The sequence below is a fragment of the Phlebotomus papatasi genome, chromosome 3 (genome assembly GCF_024763615.1).
Source record: "Phlebotomus papatasi isolate M1 chromosome 3, Ppap_2.1, whole genome shotgun sequence".
NCBI lineage: Eukaryota > Metazoa > Arthropoda > Insecta > Diptera > Psychodidae > Phlebotomus > Phlebotomus papatasi.
This window is the reverse complement of record NC_077224.1, coordinates 37,381,670-37,405,269: the sequence shown is the minus strand read 5'-3', so window position 1 is coordinate 37,405,269 and position 23,600 is coordinate 37,381,670. Positions and strand designations below refer to the sequence as shown.

Sequence of the window (23,600 nt, the reverse complement as noted above, 5' to 3'; positions counted from 1 at the left end):
CTTTTCAATAATTATCAAAATTATTTACCGAATAATTTAATGGTTTTACTGACCAATATCTAATTTATTCACCAAAGTTAATTCTAAAAATTTCGCAAGATTCCATAACATTCAAGAATTTAAGAAGAAAAATGAAAATATTTCTCACAGTGAAAAGCCGTTTATCGTAATATTAACCCCTTGGAATGCTTTTATGTACTGAAGAAAGCTAATTAACTAGAACAATTCTCATATTTTCATTTACATAGAAATCAGCATAGAAACGGACTCATTTCAACCCTAAAGTGACGTTTCAGCATTTTTCGCAGGAATTTTATTGCTAAACTCTCTCACGAGATTTTCATTTTCACAGTAGAGAGTTCTGAAAAAAAAATGGACCAATTTCCTAGGTAACATGGTGCTTTATGCGGCATTATATTCTGAGTGGTCCATTTATTTTTTTTCACTGCTTTTGGAATGATTACATGGGATATTTCTATGTAAATTTTCAAGAACTATTCTCACTCACATTCTAAGGAAAAAATCACTTTGGAAATGCTTTTGGGCAATATAAAGAAAATTTTCAATAGAAAATTCAATGGATTCTGATTGATTGTTAGGGGCTATTTGGCTGTAGTCTGCAAGTATTCATCGTAGTGGGAGCAATTTGGTAGGATAGAACAAACACAGTGCTAGATGTATTGGAATTCTTGGGTAAATACAGAAAGTGTTGAGTATATTTTTGGTGAAATAAATAGTTCAGAAGGGATGGTATCCAAACATTTTAAGGACCATATAGATCATTTTGTTTGCAAAATGTTCTCATTTTGTGGGTGAATGAACTTAATTCAATTTAGATCTGTCATCGTCATCGTCTCATTTTGTGAAATTGTGTAAATATTTTGGGAGTGAGGAAATTATTCTTTGGGGCGCACTCACGAACAAAATTACACGATGGATCAACAACAAAAGTTTAACATTTATTTCATATACAATTATAACATGTAAGTTATCTACATATTTTAAAATAACATTCTCTCAAAGAGAAGTTTATTTTTGTGTCTCGTATTTGCACATTTACACATTGTGTATTATTATTATAATTTTCTAAAAATATTTATTAATCAAAAGTCATATCTCAAGTAAAATATTTCACAAACAATTCCTTTTCAATTATACCCTCATTATAAATGGACAAAAGCCCAGGCATTAAAAAAATGTACCAGTTTTTTTTAAGTTGCCAAGAGCAGACAAAATTTTAGGAAATCTGTAGAGGAAAATATAATATTCTCTATATACACAATTATACATAAAATATTCCTTAATATGTAGGACTTCTATCAAGAGCTGGGAAAAGCTCAAAACAATTGATAAATTTCCAGGGGATGGGGCTTGAAATGAATTTCATTAAATGCGACAAACAATAGGAAATCTACCAACATACACCCCCATATTACCATCCTTGAATGATGCCCCTAAATATATTAAGGTCTTTGCTTAATTGATTGTGTCCAAATTATTAATTTCCCCTTCATAAGTATTTCCCAGCAATTACATCGATTACATCATCAAAAGCAATTGTAACGAAGTATATATATATATATTAGTGAAAGTCTCGAGAGGAAAGGATGAAATTGGGTCAGGGGGGCAGGGGTTCAGGAAAGTCTTCAGGAAATTTTCAATTTTATTCTCTAAATGTGAAACCTATGGAATTTCTATTGAAAGTCACTCTTGCATGGAAGAGGCTTCTGATGTTTTTATTAAGACTTTTCACATTGACCCTTCTCTTCAAGCCCATTTGCGTATAGATATCTTTGTGACTAAATATTCCAAATAGAGTTCAGTCAAGCCTAGATAATACTGGTGGCATTAAGGGTATTGCCAAAGTTTCCAATTTCTTTTCACTTAATTTGGGTATAGATTTCACAATGAACCAGGGGAAAACTTTTGTGATGAAATTACTTAACTTCTAATTTGGACTTTATTTAAATTGTTTTTGCTTTTTTAACTATGATTGTAATCCCTTTCTCAAAAGTGACCTAAGTATTAAGAAGGGATTGAGAAAGATAAAAAATAAAAAATTTCCTGACCTTGGTCTTGGTTAATTACTTGACAATGAAAGATGAAATCATTTTCGTAACATTCCTGTCCACCACCGGCTTATGTTTATTGACCCGATTTTGATTTTCGTAAATATTCTCGTAAAACTTTACCAGAATTCTGTTTGATTTCGAATTGGGGTGAGAATCCAAAGCTGGTATCTCTTACTTTTGGCCTTCATACCAACTTTTTCTCATTTTATATAAAGAAAAATATGAATATCCTGAGAAAAAGAATTTTTCACTACCTAAAATCGATAAAAATCCGCTTTTAGAAAATGATTTCATACCAAAAAATGTCCAAATGTAGCATATTTTTTTATAGGACTTCGATTAATTCTTGATCTTACATTTTTTAATAAAAAAAAATCATGAAATTGGTTCACTGGTTTTTACGGTCCGGAATACGTTAATCATTTAGGATACTTATAGTTATGGTTATCAAAATTCTAACAGAAAACAATTCTTAAGATGATAGGAGTAATGTTTATGTAAAACAAAAATCAAATGAGAAGTAAAATAACAAATTTTGATTTAAAAAATAAAAATATTCAGTTTCCTTTAAATTTTACTCAGTAAAAAACTTAAAGTTACATATACGAGCCTAATTAATATTGTTTGGGATTAGGATGGTTGCAGAAAAAATCTAGAAAACCTTCATTTATCGTTTTTGTCTTTGCCTTAGAATTTCTGTGTTTTTAATTTTTCATTAATCGATCACATTAATTTTTCTGCGTATATAAAAAAATAAATACTGTAAGGACAATTGAAAAAAAAAACAAAAAATCGAAAATAAATAAAAGATTTATCATAATTTCTAATCAAAGAATCTTTCTTTTATTAATGAGATAGCTGAATTACTTCGATAATTTGGCATAATTTATTATCTTTTACATTTTAAGAGATACAGATGAGCTGTTAGAATTTCTTATACTAAAGTTTTCACTCGAAGTTTTTGAAATAGGGTAAAGGTGATATAAGTTGGACATAGTGTTACAAATTGGACAGTTCGCCAGTACAAGTTGGACGTGGCTTTTTTCTTGATTAATACAGTACAAAATTTGTTTTTAAGCACAAGGAACCAAATTATAAAATTAAGCATTAAATACAAATAAAAATGAAGTACTAAATTTATCAAGAAAAAAAGCCCTGTCGAAATTGTACCATTGTTCAACTTGTACCACTTTACCCTACAATTTGATTGAAAATTGACACAATTCAAAAATTGAATTGTGTAAATAAAATTAAATAAAAACACAATAAGTACAATAAAATTATTTTTGTTTTTAAAATTATTCATTGATTTAAACGAATTATCTTCAGCAACATGTGTTCGATTAATAAGTAATGTCATGCAAAATATTTTGCAAAAAAAATTGTAAAAAGCAACGAATAATTTTCAAAAATCGTTTTACTTTGGGGTAGCGACCCAATAGTCATGGTTGATATGTACTTCATTTAACTCGCCGATGTCATTAAAATTTTGTACACTTTTCCTGGAGAGGATTGACCAGGAATTTATAATGTTTATTCGATCACAACCCATTTGATAAGGCGATGATTCAAATTTCTCCGAAAATTGTACATTTATTAAATATTTTTTAAAAGTTTTTTTTTTTTCAAAGGGGGCTTCTTAATGGCTCTGGCACTGGCACAGACCAAGAAAACTTCATGAATTCAAAACTCACATCCCTGTCTTTGTCATACGTTTTGCATGGGTCTATCCCACTCGATCGAATTCTTCTTCTTTTAAACATCATAGCAAATTCAAATTAGTTCAAATCAAATTTAAGCTTTAAAGGATGGAAGAAATGGAAAAGACATACACAAAACTTTTAAAAAAGAAAAAAAAATGCAAATTTTGATTTCAGGGTCTCTTGATCCAAAATGAAGTAAATCTTTTTGTAGATCAAAAAAAAAATCAATTTAGCTTTCATATCCCGTCTGGCTTAAAGAAAACTAACCAAATTACTTAGCTTTTGTAAATATTTTTATGAACATGATATTTATTAATTATTATTGGGTTCTTTGTTAGTTAAGCATTGAGCAAGATTTTATCTGGCTTATTTTAATGTTTTGTTCTAAATTTGTATTGACGATAATAATTTTCGGAGTAGATTATTCGATGAATGTCCTTTGAGTTTAACAATGAAATTGGCTGGAGATATTTCAGGAGATAAAAATGGTTTTATCTTCATAGAAAATGTACTTTTAGATGGGGGATTGTATGAATTCCATTAGAGCTTGTATTTCAATACAATCCAATAATATTCCATTTCAAATCACTGTATATATGTATATGTATATTCCAAGGGAGTTGCCACAAAAAGGATGTGAAAAAAGGTATAAAATTAATATAATGGATCACTTTTGTGCTTGTAAAGACTTCCCAATATTTAATATTTCATGAAAATTATCAACATTTCTCCGGAGCGACATGCTATTTTCTCGAAAAAATAAAGAATCTACTTCCATATCTCGCCAACACATTTTCACAATCTCGTACATAAATGAGCATTTTTGTATGAAGCAACGATTGTACATAATGTGTTTAGCTTTTGCTAGTATAAATATTCTAGAGAGAGAGAGAGAGCTTTATTCGTGCAGGGGGTCGTGGATGAATTTTCAGGCAGAGGAAATCATTTCCTCTTTCACTTATACACATATCCACCCACTCGCCCCTAGAGGAGCTTATATAACATCGGATGAACGAGCTGGTGTGCGAGTACATTTCCCAGTTCGTGCTCGCCTTGGTGGTGGATGATGACCTACTTTCCATTGTACCAGCAGCTAGAAATCGGTTGGGGTATTTTCATGTTGGGATATCGCATGCTGAGGGTTCGTCCCAGCAAAAGAGATGATTCTCCCTCAGCAATATTTCATCCACTCGGTACTTCATCCAACATAGGATCCTCCTATCGATGTTCGTTTTCCAGCCAAAAAAAATCTACATACATATATCAATTTTTCGCAAAATGAAATCAATTTACCGAACATGCTGCGACACGGGGTTAAAATTACAAAGTTCCCTCAGTCAGTAATTACTTTAATTAAAAGCTCTTGTTTCTTGGGAAACAAACTCCTGTTTTCTGCCAACTTTTCCAAAGCATCTCCACACCATCCCTCTGCTTTATACTCTCATACAATGAAGATACTGTGCCATAAAATTGGGATATTTATGTGCGAAAAACCCAAATTACATATTTTCAATCGATTTGTGGTTGAAAGAAATTTCCAGCAGATTTTTCTTGTTCTTCCAACATGGGCAAAAGACAGATTTATATTCAAGTAATATTCCATGTTAACTTTAGTAAGACTGCGCAAAGTTTTCTCCACTAAAACAAAAAAGGTTTCAATTCTAGAAGATATTCTTATTTAAGTAAACTTTTATTCACGTGACTGAAGGTCATTTAGGCAAAAGTTCTCTAAGTGTTCTCTAACGCTTCATTAGACAATTTTCCGAATGAAGATGGTACGCTTGAGATGACTTCTATAAGTCAAAATGTCCTCAGGAAAATCTCTATAAGAGAAATCGGATTTATTATTGTAGAAGATCAAGCTCAATGAAGCGAAACCTTTGAGATGTAAGTTAACAAGGAAAATGTCAGAATAATCCAAAGCCTCTAAAACACTAATATAGTGAAAGCATGTTTATACATACGTTCAGCGTATTAGATATAACTTTAACCATTGATAATTCATTAAATCACCTACATGTACATGTACATGTACATGGACAATAATATGCTTTAGATTTAGATTCTAGACATAATTATAATTATAATAATTTATTGGTTTATACCCAGGATGCAATAAAGTAACATATAGGTTTTAAAGAAGTGTAGTAGAAGAATATGGTTAACATAAAGTGTTTTGTGAGAGTTAAAAAATACATACAAAATATTTAAAAAGAAATCTGTTCTGGGGTCCCTTTGGGGACTTTCAACTTTGCAGAAAGATTTTAACTTTGCAGAAAGCACATGTATTTTCAGCAGAATTCTGCTAATCTAAAACTGCACTCGCGAGACGGTACCATTTCCATATATTTAGTTAGCACTTTTTGTTCGAGAACTACTTACCGGTCAGCATATTTTTGCTGATCGACTCAACAAAAATATGCTGAAAATGCTGCTTTTTTCAGCTAACTGTGTTCGCTGCACTCTTAGAAAAAATTAGTTCGTACAAGCTCATATGCAGTTATTAGAACTATAAAATATAGTAAATATAGACCCAACTTTGGGTAACTAAATGAAATAGTTGACCACAGTTAGTTAAAGTATCCTTTTCATTTAGTTATCACAACTAATTCAAAATAGTAATGGGTGTTATAGTACCAATAGTATAGTTCCAATTACTAAATAAATGGGGTTGATACCCATCTTATTGGCTGTAATAACTATATCATATTAGTTGTGGTTACTATATAGCATTCATTGTGATGCATATTTCTTATTAGTTGCTTAAAATTCGAAAGAGCTTCAACGCATTACTAAAATAAAAACCACTCTTTACTATTGGAAAAGTAGTCATAACTTTATGAAAATATAGGCCCATCTATTTACATTGGTTGTGAGAACTAAAAGGAATTAGTGACCAATATTAGTTGGGATAATGATTTAATTTAATTAACACAAGCAAATATAATTGTATGAAAGCATTATGAAATAATTGCCGCAACTTATCCACGTAAATATTGTCTTATATTCTCACTACTAATAAATTTATTATGAGTATAATGTTTTAAGAATATAAGAACTATTTTAAATAGATTTGATAATAATCGCCCGAACAACTAATTTTCATTAGTAATCGCGTCTAAATTTTTCTAAGAGTGTGGGTTGGGATAGAGAAATTCGGACGTCAAACCGTTTGAAAAGCAACTATTTCTGATTCAATACTCATATTAAATTTACATCTTAAAAAAAGAAAGTTCTAATAATGAAATATCACAATATGACTAAGAAAAATCATGACAAATTTGAGCATATTTGCTCCATTCGATAAACATAATCAAACGTGCAAAATATCAACAAACTTTTTTAGAATTCAACTGCCGTCCGAATTAAAAAGTAGCCCGATAAGAAACGAAATAGCGAAAGTCTACTGTAAAGAAATAGCGATGTCACGTGGCTGGAGACTCACATTTTCGAAAAAAACACTCCTAAAGATTTGAACGCAATTTGTAATGGCATTGCCAGAGTGTTACAAAATTTTCCTACAGGTCCCAAAACCTGATGCTGTCACATGTTCACGTAATGTTCACTGATATAGTTTGAATAATTCGCTGGTCGATTTTAAAAAGCAAAGACATTTTCACTTTTCTTTTTAAATAAAATTCTGAAAGGTGGATCATATAAAGCGGTCTTCATCAGACTAGGCGTTTAGCCCAACTCCCGAAAGTTTCAAAATCCTAAATAGTAACCAATTCTATTGGTTTTAGCTAAGTTTAGAACTTATTTGTCTTTAATAAATCCAATCTTAAATCAAAATTTTCCAGAAAATCTTGACTGATAAGGAATTAGAGAAGTTAAGCCATATGGATCAGCCTTATTCCTTGTGTACAGTAATAACCTTCCTGATTTAAGATCCCTGTCTGATTGAGGTTTATACTGTACCGATTCGAATGTATATTTAAAAGAATTTACCTAAAAGTAGTAGTAGAAGTTCCAAAATTTAAATCGATGAGATGTACAAAAGTGAATAAATTCATGAAAAAGAGATCTTATTTTAATGAAATTGAAATTCAAATGTTCTGTCATCGTGAAATTTCACAAAAACTACACAAAAAATCAATTCTTATATCAAAAGTTTATGTACTGAAGTGTCAAAAATACCGAAAATTCGAAATGGAAGAACTCCAGCGCTAAAGTGACATATTTTTAAACTTGCACTTTAGACCTTGATTTTGATTATTACTTCGCTTTGGAGTGCCCTTATATCTTCGAAAGGTTATTACTGTCCGGAGCCATTATAGGTCTGAACCCATATAATTTCCTGTTCGAATTTCGAAGTGTCTGAAGTGTCAACGTTTGTTAGTTTTGCACTTTATTATGAGGAAAATCAAAAAAAAACAAAGGTTACAATTTCTTATCACATTATATACATAATTTTCTTTATAATCATTTGGTGTACTCACCGTCGGTGTTTGATGCTCCAAAAGTGTCTCTGCTAAAAAGTAAATGAGCCTAAACACAAGTAGATTTTGATTCTCCAATAGTGTCTTGGATAAAAGGTAAATGGAACTTTATTTGCACAAAAAGTCGTTGATGATCGAAGAATTCAAATTCAATTTCGAATTTTCATACTAAATTACGAACAAGGTGGGGAAAATTTATCAAATATCACACAAAAAGCTGGAAAAAGAGTTACTCAGTGATTATGGAGTGATTAAATAATAGAACAAGAACAGTAAACGTCGTTATTCAGTTTTTTTCCTCACAACTATGCGAAGACCGACACATTTTGACACTTGAACACTTCGAAATTCGAACAGGATGTAACTTTCTCCATCTTGCGAAAGCATTAAGAAGTAAGAGAAAGTCTCTTTTTTGGATCTTCAAATAGATTTTCGAATTTTTAAAGATCTACTTCTGTACGGAAAGAATGGCTCTCTTTTTGTAGAAAATTACGTTGAAGTTCGGAAAATACAAAATCAATTCCGAATTTTCATACCAAAATTTCGCGCACAGTTATTAAAATTTATGAAATACCACACCAAGAAGCTGTCAAAGGAGTTACTCATAGATGTTGAACGGTTTTAATAATAAGATAGGAATATTATGAGGTTCGTTGGTATGATTATCTCCATCACAAAATGAAAACTGACACATGTTTACACTCGAGACACTCCGAAATTCTAATAAGAAATACTTCAGCCTCTGCACGGATAAAACGAGAAGTAAAAATCTCTTTTCATTGACTTTCGAAACAGATCATCGAATAGCTTTTCTAATTGGTTATGAATCGGTAAATCAGTTATTAACCGATGGTTAATCTTTATCAAAAACTCAACTGTGTTACTTTTTAGCTATTTTCGAAGAAATTTATAGTGTTTCAATCAGTTACATAAATAGGTTCACATTAGTAGTGAACCGGCAAAAGTATAAATGATGTGAAAGCAAGTGTGAAAGTTATTTTTTTTTTAAATGTAGGATTTAAGCCACGAATTCGATTATTTCGCAAAGGATAGGACGCTTTGCTACCCCTTTTGTATTATATATTTACTTGTAAGGCTGAAAAATAAATTTTAAGGACCAATTTCAAACTGTAATAATTTTAGAATAGTAACTTTTATTAAATAAAATGCATTTTGCAACTGTCTAAACTAATTTGTGAGTTAGGTATTTATTGCTTCTTGGGGCTTTATTAAAAGAATCTTTTTTAATAATTTCATTATATGAGCTAATTAAACACTTATTTCATTATTTAATTTATTAACAATGATAGCAATTAGTAATTTTACTTCTTATTGTTTGTTGATGTTCTTAATCGTAAAAGAAGTTATTTTAATTATCATTTCTATTCATCTAAAATTCTAATTGTCTAACATCGTTTCCCTTAGATATTCATTTGTAAACAAACTACTTTTGAATTATGCTTAAATCAATTTTATTGTTTCTAATTTTAATAAATTCTGAAGATAATGATGTAAAACAGTTTTAACGTAAATAGAAGAGTTGAAGGGGAGAGCGTTCATTATAATGAAATGTCTATATTAAAATAATGTTTTTAATATTTACAAAATTGCGCATTTTCCCGGCTGTGATGCAAAAGCAAGTGTTTAAATAGTTTAAGCGCTAATTCGCTAAAAACATTTTTTAAATAGTATCTCGTGCGTGTTTGTACTCTTTTTTTTTCTCACTAATAGTTGGGTTATTAAACCTAATAACTTTTAAATATTTATTTGAAATTACCATAAATATAATATATGGAGTTCATATTATTATGTCTAATGCAATTATTGTGGCGATAATTCACAAATTGTCGTTCCCTCTTCAATAACGTATTCTTGTTCAGCTTCATTGCGCCGTTTCAGCAAATTTCATTGTAAATTCTAGTCCATTTAATTGCATTCTCTTCACAATCTAAAATTATTAGGTGTAGAAAAAACGCGTTCTATTGTATTTTGGCCTCGTCTCATATATATATATATATATATTCCTTCTTTTGTTTGCAATTTAATTTGTGGTTTAAGTAAGTTAGAAAAAAATCAATTCTGAAAAATCTGTGCCTCGCTCATCACTATGGACTAAGTCAGAAGCATCTATTGCGAAAATGGCATGTCTGCTATTTATTTTTAAATTTGTAATTCAATAAAGAAAAATCACTTACCTGATCATTTACATCGACATACGACGTCATCACATGCATTTCACACACAATAAAAAATTTCATAATACCCGCGATGATCTTGAAAGAAAATTCAAGAGTAAAAGTGTTTTTTTTTATTATTATTATTCGTGCATTGCTGCAAAAAGGTGAACGTCTGCATATTACGATGTTGTATGATTATACAAATAAATAGTGTTATTCATGTTTGTTGCTGGAATGGCTAAAGAGAAACAAAGAGTAATGAAATTGGCGTTAAAGTCATGTAAACATACTTAAAAATTACACTGGATGAAGAAGAATTACCTCCTAACAAGAAGGTTAAATATTTATACAAGACTTATTTAGGTGTCTCAAGTTATTCGTATATACTCATTTATTTAATTTAAAAGTGTTTTACATAATTTGAAAAAATGACATAAGATTACAGACGTTAGATATGCTTAAGGTTAATTAGTTATTACAATTGATTTGGGTTTTTAAACATGTTTTCTTTAAATTTGGTTTATTAGCAATATAATTGCTCTGGTAGACTCTTTTAATATAGAGAAATTCGATCGCTTGAAATTTAACCTCTTTATCTTTCAAAGTGAAAACAGATATTGCCAAATTAAAATTGAAAATTCATTTTCAATTTCAATTTTCATTTGCCAGAAAGAAACAAATACATCTAATTTTAGTTTTGAAGAAAAAAAGAACAAATAGAATTTACTAAATTGGAAAAATGTGTCAGTGTCACTTTTGGTATTGTACCTTTGACAGTTACGTGTCTTTTACAATTTGCATTCGAAAAAATAATAACGTTAAATTATCTAAATTAGAATTTTATCTTATGGAAGGTAGGGGGGTCACTGAATATCAGAAATGGATATCTCTGATCGTGTCACAATGATAAAAAACGGATTGTATATATTGCTCTCTCTCTCTTGAGTTTAAATAAGAAAAAAAAAACATATTGTTCTATTTAATTCGAAAAGGTGTAAAATCTAGTTTTTCAAGATTCTTAAGAAATTTTAATTTGAAAACATTTTGTAAACAAATTTTTGGCGAACCTAATCTACTTTTTAATCAATAAATATATCAAAATTTAAATATTAAATGATTCAAAGAAATGAATCGCTCATCTGAAAACAGATTACCTAAAGAGAATTAATGTGAATCTGATTTAAATTTTAATGAGCATTTATTTTTTTAGGGGTTTGTTAAAATTTTAATATCTTGCATTGATAGTCTTTCAATTAAACTTTGAATTGAACCATTATTTATAGAAGTCACATTTCATTAACTACGTATAGTAAGTGTTAATATCCAGTATCCTATTTTTTATAAATCAGTATTTTCAATACAGAATAATGAAATTTAAATATTATAGTATCAATCCAATTATTATTTTTTATTATGTCCAAATGACATTATTGGAAGAATAATGCAATTTTTAACTTTATAAAATGTTTTTTAATAAAGCGGCCATTAAGTAAAAATCAAAATTATTTAACAAAATTGCTGCTCTCTTATAAAATTTACATATTAATTCATGTTTTATTTACGGTATTTTTCTTTAAATGTTTAGCTTGTTGTAAGGTTTTAAAAATATACCGCTTTACCTGGACTCACTTAGCATTTTGACAAGGAACAGAATAGAAGAGATGTTGACATGCAACTTGCAATTTTGAGTGAAGGGTTGCACGATGTTAGCTTTCTTGCATTTAATATAATCGCTGTCTCACGACCTTTTTCAATCAAAAGTTGATCCTTAAATTTAAATGTGATTGACGTAAACGTTTGGAGGTAAATATCAAAATCCCAACAAAACGCGCCAAAAGTTAGCTGAGTTTTCAATCCAATTTGCAAACTCTCTCTCTTTCTTTTGAGTTAATATAAATTTTCTTACGGCTAAGATAGTCCATGTTTATCTGAAATTGACAATCTGAAAGATTTTTTTCTTGTGACTTGCAATTAGGTACTTATATATTCATCAACTGAGCAATATTAAGCATGTGTGTGGCTTCTGATTCTTGAAACATCAGCCAAAATTGCCACACAATCGATTTGTATGCCCTAATTCGACGGACGATACATGGAGAATCAAAGAGTCAATTAGTATGTTGGAAATGCCTGTGGTTTTATAGTGCACGCCACAGTTTTATAGCACCATTTAATGTTCTGACTTCGAGTATTTTTCTGTTAAAAAGCTAAGGAAGAAATTACGGCTATCATAGATACAAAGTAATTACAGAATATATAAGCAAAATTAGGCATTTCTATTGTTATAAGTTTTCATCTGACAAATAAATAAGTTTGTCATAGCTGTAAAATATTATAATCATTTGTGTTGATTTTGAAAATATAAAGATCAAATAAGTTTTTTATGTGATATAAACTTCATTGTCTACTTCATGAAATAAACTAAATACTGCATTAAGAAAATGACTCACCATCGTCTATAAAAATTATTTAAGCTAAACGCAAATATATCTTGAACTCCGGCCAATAAAATAAATATACAGCTCTATCCTATAATTGGAATGTTTTCCATTTCCTCAAGGAAAAAAATTTGAAAAATTTTAGATGAACTTAGAAAAAAAGGAGTTTTTAAAGAATAAAAAAAATAAAACGACAGGCTAATTCTAGATGAAAATCTACAAGCAATCATCAAAATCGGAGTTAATTTATTTAGGTTTGTATGTGCTTCAAACCTGAGGCTAAATAATATACTACCTCTGTCCCGAAATAAGTCGTACATTCTTTCATATAAAATGTACTAGCAGATGTACGACTTATTTTGGGACAGAGGGAGTATAACTTAACTTACTGATTTACTTATATGAGAAAAATAATCAAAATTTTTCAGATCAGGGTTTTCGAGCCTTTTTTTAAATTTCGCAGAAAAGATTCTCGAGGTTGTTATAAGACAATTTAAAATATAAAATCAAGTAAATATGATCTTAAACAGAGCAAAATGATCTATCAAATGAAAAAAAAGAAAAAATCACAATTCGTACAAATAAAGATGCCAAATTTCGGACAGATTGCTTCTAGACATAAATGTTCTGGAGTTGGAAGCGATATGTTTTTAATACAAATCAACATTTGTTCTTATATATTTTTCAGGAGTGTTGTTTGTAACCTTAAAAAATAGATTATCAAATTTGTTGTCTATAAAATGAATTCTTAATAGATTAAAAAACGAATTAAAAAAACAGCATTGCTTTGTATGCAATATCGGACACAATCTTTTTCGACATTTCTTGTCACTCCGAAAATTTTGTAGGACATGTGCTACTGCTTTTCGTTCTTAGAGACTAGGCCTTTTTCTTCCTTGTATGTGCACAGAAAAAATTGTAAAGTTGTTCGAAAATGTTTATAAATTCCTACTGGGGACTCACGAAATGCTCGTTAATGCTCGTTACTAAAAAGTTTGAAAAACTTTGTATTTTTTGACAAACATCTTTCTTAATGTGATAACGAGCATTTTTTGTTCTTTTATAAACACTTGTTTGCAAATGTTCGTAAACACACAAAAAATGTTCATAAAATTTTGTCATTTGTTCGTAATGTTTTGACAGACAAAAAATGTACGGATAAATGTTTGTAAGAGAATAAAAAATGCTCTTCAAATGATCATGTTACGAACACTGTTTGTGAAAAAGTACTTTTACGAACATTTTGCAGGTTACACGATTTACGAGCATTTCGTAAGTTTCGTAAGTCCTTAGAAGGATTTCACAAACACTTACAAATAATTTTACAAAATAATTTTTTTCCATGTATGACCTCTAAAAACTGATAAAAATTAAAAATTTATGGAATTTTAAGAAACTTAAGTGTCCCGTATTGAAACTTATCCAAAATTTAACACAGTTCCTATAGAGCAATTAATTTTTTTATGGTGAAAAATCGTAAGTGCGAAAAAAGATGCGAGGCGCTATATTTGGCGCCCTATATCTCAGGATTTATGATGTATTTTTGCAAAACAAAAAATATAGATTTACTTTTTTTCATATACTAGGGGAAACTGGGGCACCACCAAACACGAGGTAGCACCAAACACTAATTTTTATTTGTAAACTACTTGGACTATTCCGATCATTTTTTCAGTGGACAAGCATCCCTATACCGCCTATAAATTTCTATTATACTTGTCCTCTGAAGTCGAATATCTGATTAAAAATCGCAGTGTTTGGTGCTACTACGTTATCAAATGTATCAGCAATTGCGCTATCTATTCAGACAGCAAAATTCAAAGTAGGTGGAGGTGAGGCTACTTTGAGGTATGAGGCTATATTCATATAAGATTTTTTCGCATGTTTCTAAAAGAAACTAGGCTTTAAAGTAATATAATTTAGATTAACAAAACTATTATGGAAGTAAATAAAATAACTGTAAAAGGCCTTCCTGCCTTTAGAAGTACGCGAAAAAATCGTATAACAATATAGCCCCACAGCTTGAAATAGCCCCACCTCTCCGTAATGCTGATAGCTTAGTTGCTGTTTCAACCAACCAGATTCAAAAACATCTGAGACTACATAAAGGGTACCCATCCTTGAATTGGTATGGATTGCATCAGGGAAATATAGTGTAATACTTGGTATAATCCTAGTGTCATTTTGACAGAAAATCATTTATCATTCCTGCTAAATTTAAGATTTGCACAATTTATATTTGCCACTCAATGGATCAACAGCTGCGGATAAATCTGTTTTAAAGATAAATTATAAAATATTGTTTTTAAAAATTTATATTTCAAAAAATAGCAATTAAGCTCTATAAGTACTGAAAATAATAAAGAATAGTTTAAATCAATGAAATTTATTTTACTGCTCGAACTCAAAGAGAGAGCAGTTTTATATAATCATCTTTTTTTTTCAACTAGTCACCGTTATGGAGCTTAAACGGTAAGAGATATCGAGTTTCAGTTTTCAATGACCCCCAATAAAAAAACAATATCTAGACGTTTTTTCTTTACCCTACTCACCGCACCCCTAACCCCTCCAAAAAAAATGTTTTTTTGGTTTTTCTCAAAATTAGTCCAAGCTTTTTCAATGGTTTTTTGGGTATGTTTTAGAGCTAGTCCAGGCGAACATTTCGTCCAAACATACATGACCGGAAAATTCACCATTTTGAATTTAAAGAAGGTCAAATGTCAACCACTTTGGCAGGCTCATTTTTAAACCGATTTGCTTTAATTTGGATTTTTTGGAAAGGTATTAAAATTTCGAACCCGGCTGCATCGGTGTTCGTCGGTAATGAATCGGTTAAGTAGCGATTTTAAAACAATTTTACATCCCCTATAATTAACATTCCCAAAAAACATGTTTTTTCGGTTTTTCTCAAAATTGGCCCAAGGTTTTTCAATGATTTTCGGATAAGTTTTAGAGATAATCCAGGCGAACATTTCGCCCAAACATACCTATGACTGGAAAATTCGTCATTTTGAATTATTTAAGGTCAAACGTGAACCACTTTGGAAGGCCCATTTTTGAACCGATTTGATTAAATTTAGATTTCTTGGAAATGTATTGAAATTTTGAACCCGACTGCAACAGTCTTCATCGGTAATGAACCGGTTAAGTACCGATTTTTAAACAATTTTGCATCCCCTATAATTAACATTCCCAAAAACCATGTTTTTTCGGTTTTTCTCAAAATTGGCCCGAGCTTTTTCAATGATTTTCGGATATGTTTTAAAACTAGTCCAGGCGAACATTTCGCCTAAATATACCTATGACTGGAAAATTCGCCATTTTGAATTATTGAAGGTCAAAGGTCAACCACTTTGGAAGGCCCATTTTTCAACCGATTTGGTTACTAAGAAAAAAAGAGGCTGCGATTAACTTTTTTTCGTCATAATTTTAACACTTTTTGGGTGTAAAAATATATCAACATTTTTTAATGTTAATTTTACACCTTTTAAGGGTAAAATCAACATGAAAGAAGGGTAACTTTAATTCATAATACACCTAAAAATGGTAATATTTACACCGTTTTCGGATCAATACTTCAGGGTAAATTTAACATTTCCGGAATGTTATTTTGACTTTTTCGGATTTCTCTCACTCAGTGGTTAAATTTGGATTTTTTGGAAAAGCATTGTAATTTCGAATCCGGCTGCAACAGTCTTCATCGGTAAAGTACCGATCTTTTTATTTTCAAATGCTTTTGTGGTTTATGAATCAACTTGATCTCTAGTAGATCAGTACGCACTAGAAGACGATAATTCACGATGAGCTCTATCTCGTGAATTCGAGCATTCCGCAAAGTTGGGACGTTTTGCCATCCTTATGTATTGGATTAGTAATATTAGTGATCTTGCAAATTTGATTAGGCAAACAATTTAAAATTCGTCATTTTCATAAATAGGGAAGAATATATGGGGCTGAAGTGGTTAATTTATTGTATTTTATTCAGCTTTGCATTTTTGTAGTAGACCTTTATAAAAAATATTGATTATTGATAGTCACTCTAATCGAATTCGCATTATATTTGAAAACTTGACCTAAATTGGAGATAATATCTTTATGTTGCTGAAACTGTGGATTTTGCAAATCATCGAGATTGTGGTAGATAGAACGCTTCTGGGTATACATCATACATTAATCCTAAATTTATATTCCTTAATGCTTATTTAATAGAATTCATTGAATTTGGTATTTATGTTAAATAATATTGTCGGAATTAGGTTTAAGAAGATTATTTATCGCTATTTAAATTTAAAGCCACAATGACAGCAATTTTTATTGATGACACTGGTGTCAGTGACGTCTTTCTTTTTTTTTGTTAATTTTTTCTAATTAAATTTTGCAAATTGTTATGAGGTATTACATGAAAAAAATCCATGTGGGATCATGTACAACAGAGAATTTTTGTGCAGATTCTGCAGGGCTCTGAAAGTTCTTCCAACCCCAAATACAGTGAATATAGTTCAGCATCTCTTTTGCCACCCACGCATATCACTTCCCTGCACCACCCGCTGACGGATGCTCAGTACGGAGACAGAATTGTACATGAGGCACGTACATTATGTACAAATCGGTCATGCCCAGTTTGTTGTACTCGTAGCAAGAGGCAAATGGGCTTTGCTGCCACACTATGCTATCGAGTTGGATGGAAGGATGCGTTACCATAGCGACGTCCCTGACGTGTGACGTCATTTAACCGCGATTCTATGCCAAGATCTGGGATACCTTCTTTAGCCTACATTTTTAGATGTTTCCCCATGGATGGGCGAAGAGTGCTGCAAAGAAGAAATCATTAGCTCTCTCGGTTCCTATGCTTCATCTCTGGAGAATTGTGGTATATTTGACAATTTAAATTGGTAAAGATGGCAGGTAACCACTCCCACCTTGTTTCTGCTATTTTTGCATAAAGTTGCATGGGGGGTATATCCTCATATTTCCGTAATTATGTAACCCAGTAGCAATCGATAAGACTTGGGCTAAGAGGATGGGAATGTGGCAGAGAACATCGTGATTGTTTTTCTTTCCACCACAATCTCACTTAAGAGGGCAGATTGTTTCCATAACTTAAATGTGTGAGTGCTTTTTGGTATTCAAGGAAAAAAATTTCCCATCTCATGGTATTTTTTTTTTGAGGAGTAACAAACCAACAAAAAAAGCAATTTGGTGTGTGATTTTACGATTTTTTCCCATTTGGCCTGTATTTATTTCTCCAATAAGTCACACCAATATTGCTTGGGTCTGGGGGGTTGTCCCCAATTTCCACGGATTTCGGAGATGTGTACCAAAAATAGTATAGCACAAATTGCTAAATATGCATGAAAAAGCACGAGATGGCTGGATGTGTGGGGGATTTTGTATTTTTCGAACTAGGCTACCTCCTATATCCGACAATTCCATTCCCAAATATAGAGCGTGTGTTAGCACTCATTTCTCTGATGACGTCGTTCGCCTGGCTCTGACGTCATAACGGGGGAGAAACAGATGGGAATGATAGTGCGCAGTACGAGTGGGACGGAGATGAAAGATCTCTCCTGCCCTAGGTACAAGGGGAATGAAGATTTCCAGAGCACTTGGACAAATAAGAGCTATATTTTTTTTCTGCAGTAATTGCAGAGGGTAGGGGCATGTGGAAAATGAGTGCAGAAGGGAGTATGATGAAAATGCCCAAGATCATCGAAGACATTTCATCGTTCTCGGCGTTGATTATGCCGTATTTCCTAAAATTCACGTAAATAGACTCAATGGGTATGTGTGTTGGTTTTTAGTACGGTGTTGTGCAGGGCGAACGAGATGACGATGACTGAGATAGCGAGCATGGGTGAAAATTGAGTGAGATGGCTAAAGCGGAAAATTCCCTGTATAAGAGTGAGACGACCATTCGATCAGTCAGCGAAAAGCTGACCGAGAGAAGTTCGTCGACGTGTTCGTGAGATTAAAAGCGGGTATCGACATGGGAGTTCATCGCAATACTGTATCGTCAACCGACCGAATATAACGCACGCAGAGCTCTTACTATACTTACAAATTAATTAAATTTTTGGAGAAGTTACCCCCCATACAATAGAGCTAATAATTCCAGTTTAAATAGCACTGCAAAACCAGTTGTGTGTCGAGTTTACAGTTTTTTCTCACTTCTTCAATTCACTTGTTTTCCCACAAGAACACCAAGGATTCAACGTCCCTCCTTTTCTTCATTTCTTTTCTTCATTTTGTGACCAAAGTTTAATTTCAATTTTTTTCTTCTGAAAAAGAAAAGTAATAATTCCCCTAAAGATACCATCTCAGTTACGGAGACTTTTTTCATCATCAACGACAAAAGTGTTGAGCCAGAGAGTTAAAAAAAAAATAAATAAAAATAAATAAATAAAAGTTAATCAATCCAATAAGAAAGTAAAAGCAAAGTGTGTGTTATTTGAGATAAATAAAAATAAGGAATTCCAACAAAGATTTTAAAAAAATTAAGATTAATTAAGAAAAAATATATAAAATTCGATAATAAAAAATAGTGTATTTAGAGAATTTTCGACGTTTAATTTTTTTATGATTACATTAAAATAAAAAAAGGGTGTAAAATACGCGTAATCGAAAGTGTTTTTTGTATTTTTCTACTTTTATAATTCTGTTGTAATATTTGCGAAAGTATATTATAAAAAAGTCTCTACTAAAATAACCTTCAAAACAAATTATAAAAAGCAAAATCCTAAAATTCTGACTTAAAAAAAAAATAACAAAAATTGGCTGAGAAGCTGCAAATCTCCCATTTGGAAGAGTGTGTTTAATTTATGTTGATAGCAGATCGAACTGATTTATCCACAAAGAATCAATAAATACAAATTGTAAGTAATAATAGAATTTATATAGTGTAAAAATAAGAGAATATTGTGTGATTGAGAAGACTCACGTCATTTAGAATTGTGCTAAATTTGAATGCATTGTTCAACTGAAAAATCAATAGGTTAGTTCTTTTCAATTAACTCGTTTTACAATTAGTTTTGTTATACATTTTTTTTCTTAAATCATGCCTTCAACTCTCTTAATTGCACTTCTCACCCAACCAAATGGCTACCGATAAGTTTCGCATTTTATATACCGCATATACAACAATATTTTTAACTAATTGATTTCCATACCCATTGATTTTTGTTGTTGTTTTTAAAAGAAAAATTATTCCAGAAGAAATTGCCAATACTGCAATGGGGAATTTTTTTTGTAGATATCAGTTCAAGGGCAAATCTCGAAATATTATCTTGGACTATCCAAGCGTGACATTTTTCTCGTCTCTTAATCAAATTAAATGTTTCTTTTTTTCTCTTCTATACCTCACGAAAAAAAGTATAATTATTCACAATGACATTGAATTCAATATGTGTGCACAGTTTTCATTTATTTGTCTCTAACCATGTCGTCTTTTTTTTCGTGTTTATTTTTACTACAACACTCAATATCACAATAAAATCTTGCAAGCATCCATTTCTTAACAATTGAAGCAAATAGTATCTCAAGTACAAACTCTGGCGACTTTTCCATCTCTAATCAAATGCCCAGTAGATAGGTTTATTTTAGTGAAGACCACCGCATACGAATTAGTCCGTTGATAGTAGATGTGATAGTTTAATACAGCGATAGAGTGATGTCTATAATGTACCGGAAAAGATAATTGCTGAATGACTGATAAAATGTGGGTAATTTTTGTCAATGTTCCTCATAGATTTCCGTCGCATTCATAAATGCCACTTGAGGCTTTTGATGTACCAACCAGCCACTCGTGTTACCTCATCTCGGGCAATTTTCTCAACAAATTGATTTGTTTTATCAATTTGTTTGAACATGTAGTATTACCATAATTGAATTGCCATGTTTCGGTGGACAAAAATACCTCCAATTGCGCCAGAGAAAAATCAGGCAGGCATGAATGGTGCACTGAGAAAAATCTCCCCATTTATAGACCCAAGGTTTCCTCAAATAATTGTTGGGCTTTTAATGGCCAAGATCCGGTTTAAGATGTTTTAGTTTTTTGCAATTTGTTTGACTAATTATTTTGATATATCGAGAATAAATGGCAATAAACGAAAGTCTTTTATTGTTACTAGGGTGGAATCTACACTTATGGATGTTATACACACTTGTGGACAACGCAAAAATCTTAAGTTATTAAATTAAACAAATTTCAAAACATCAAAAAAATTGTTAATTACATCATAAACTAATAATTTTATAACTTGTCGAAATCTGTTTTACGTAAGAACATAAGATTTTTGCACACTGTCCATATGTGTATAACATCCACAAGTGTAGACTCCACCCTATCCTATTAAAATCTTACTAATATTATTTTTTTAATCTACTAAACAATTCGAAATTTTTATTTAAATTTTCTGTAATTTACGTTTTATACCTCTAACTGAACTTGTTCGAAGAATAGTCAGATAATAAAGTATAAAAGTTTCGTATTTACAAAAGATTGAAATTAAAATTAAGCTGAGACACATACCGCATGAGCAAATAACCATCGTCTGGTCAGTTAAGAGTTAAGTTATAAGTAAGGGAAGGTGAAATAGTTTAACTTATGAGGAAGTTAGTTAACTTGAGCATTATTTATAAAAAGTAAATGAGTATTAAAGAAAACTTCAATTGCGAAAAACTTAAATTAACATTTTAAAATCTTAAATTGTAATTTATATAAGCTAAGACACACACCAAGTAATTGTTATTAGTTTGCTTTTTGAAGCTCATCTACAAATATTAAATTTTTCTTTACATGCAAGAGAATATTCAGATAATAAAATAGACATAACTGCGTACAACATATATATAGTTGATATAAGATTTTTACGGCAATTATATAAGCAGAGACACATACCAAGTGGTCGGAAATACTATTTGCTTAGCTAAGAGTTCACCTAGAAATGACAGAAATTTTTGATATTGTAAACACCAATGGTTTCGTACCTCCAATACTTTAAAATTAAAAGTAAAGCCTTAAACTCTTTTATTGGAATTACTTTAGCCAAGATACATGCCAAAAAATTTTTTTTGCCTAGCTAAGAGTTGATATAACTGACAGAAAGTATGAAAAAGATCGTTTCATGGGTTTAGCCTAAAAGTAAAGTTTAACACTTTAGGGACAATTGGGTTACCGGACCGCGGTGACTCAAAAATATTTTTTTTTCCTAAGGCAATCTAAAGTCTTGATTGGTTATTACAAGTCCTAAAAAGAATTTTTTTCTGACCCCCAAATTTTTGATCCTTTCGTCTTTAACTCTTTAAGGATGATTGGGTCACTGAGGTTACCGGTGACCCAAAAATGAGACTTTTCCTACGGCCTTCTAAAGTTGTATTTTGTTCTAAAAAATTAGAAAAAATGCTTTTTTCTGACCATCAATTTTTGACCTTCTCATCCTTAAAGGGTTAAAGGGCTAAAACACTTCCAGTTTGACTATGTAAGTTGAGATACATTCCAAATACCGCAAATGCGGGTGACCTTGGCCTCCGGGGGTGACTTTTCCCCCTGCTGTTCGAAAGCTTTTCTTTAACTCTCGCACTTAAGGATGGTCTTGACCGTTTCGATCTACCATGTCCGATCTTTAAATATAAGAGTTAAAAAGTACCATACTAATTTACAGGGAGCAAAATCATCCCCGGTAGTCATAATCACCTTCTTCTACGGTAGTCAAAAAACATATCAATTCTGAGATTCATAAAAAGTTTTGAGAAATTTGTCCAGAACTAATTTGAACAAATGTATAAATCAACCAATATTCCCGGTTCATTACCGATTTAATAAATTTTTACTCATATTTCTTCAGACCAAAACACAGATAAGATTTTAAAAATTTAAGTTTTATTGATCATACCTTAAATTTTCGAATGCTCATTTGTTTTTTTTTATCCGTGACTAATAGATGACCCAGTTGTCCACAAAGGGTTCGTGAAGCTCATTTGGTTACTATTGATCGATATGTTCTATAAAAGCTTTTTAACCTCTGATCCTAAATAGTATCATAAAACACAGCTTTTTAAGACCCTTTTGTATAAATAGGCTTAATGGCTTAATATAGTTAGATCGTAAATTACAGACATAGTTCTATGGAAATTTTTCGAAAATATCAAACCATTATTTTTAACCATTTGTCCACAAAGTTGTTTATTCAATAGACGAATAGATTGCCGAGAAAAAATAAAGCCATTATAAAGGGGTGTCGATAGAGTCAGACCTAGACAAAGGTTGTTGAAGTAACTTTTAAACCTTGCTGGAAACGGTTTTGAAATCGTCGCCGGATGCCTTCATATATAGTAGTAGAGGATTGAAAGGTCTGGGATAGTCTTAAGCCCAGAACCTCATTAGGGACAAAGGGTTGGAAATAAACAAATGGATAGTCGCCAAAAAAGTTCATAAAATAATTAGGGAGAGTTGCGCAATTGGTAGTGATAATTTACTAGCTCCACATTTGTGAAACTAACAGAGCGATGCAACTTTATTTTCGTATCTTATAAGATAAGATGTCAAATTTTGAATTATAAGATTTTGGTATGCAAGATTAAGGTCTATGTGGTGAGTTTATTTGAACGAGATTACCATGCTAGCTATGAGTGTCATTTAGTTTTCGCGCTAATGGAAAGCAGAAGGCGGGAAGGAAAAACAGTAGAAAAGTGGAAAATATTTAGTGAAAAAGTTCATTCTGAGGAAACGGTGACCAAATGAAAATGTTTAAGATTCATTTACTGGTGAGTAGTA

General features: G+C 31.2%; 1 protein-coding gene across 1 annotated transcript in view; it reads left to right on the top strand.

Moving 5' to 3' along the window:
- The first annotated feature begins 18,787 nt into the window (after nucleotides 1–18,787).
- LOC129805546 (protein Tob1-like) overlaps nucleotides 18,788–23,600 on the top strand; it is a 44,001-nt gene continuing 39,188 nt past the window's right edge. Inside the window, exon 1 of the mRNA XM_055853530.1 lies at nucleotides 18,788–19,701. The gene's annotated coding sequence lies outside the window, so the exon portion shown is untranslated. The remainder of the gene's footprint in view (nucleotides 19,702–23,600) is intronic.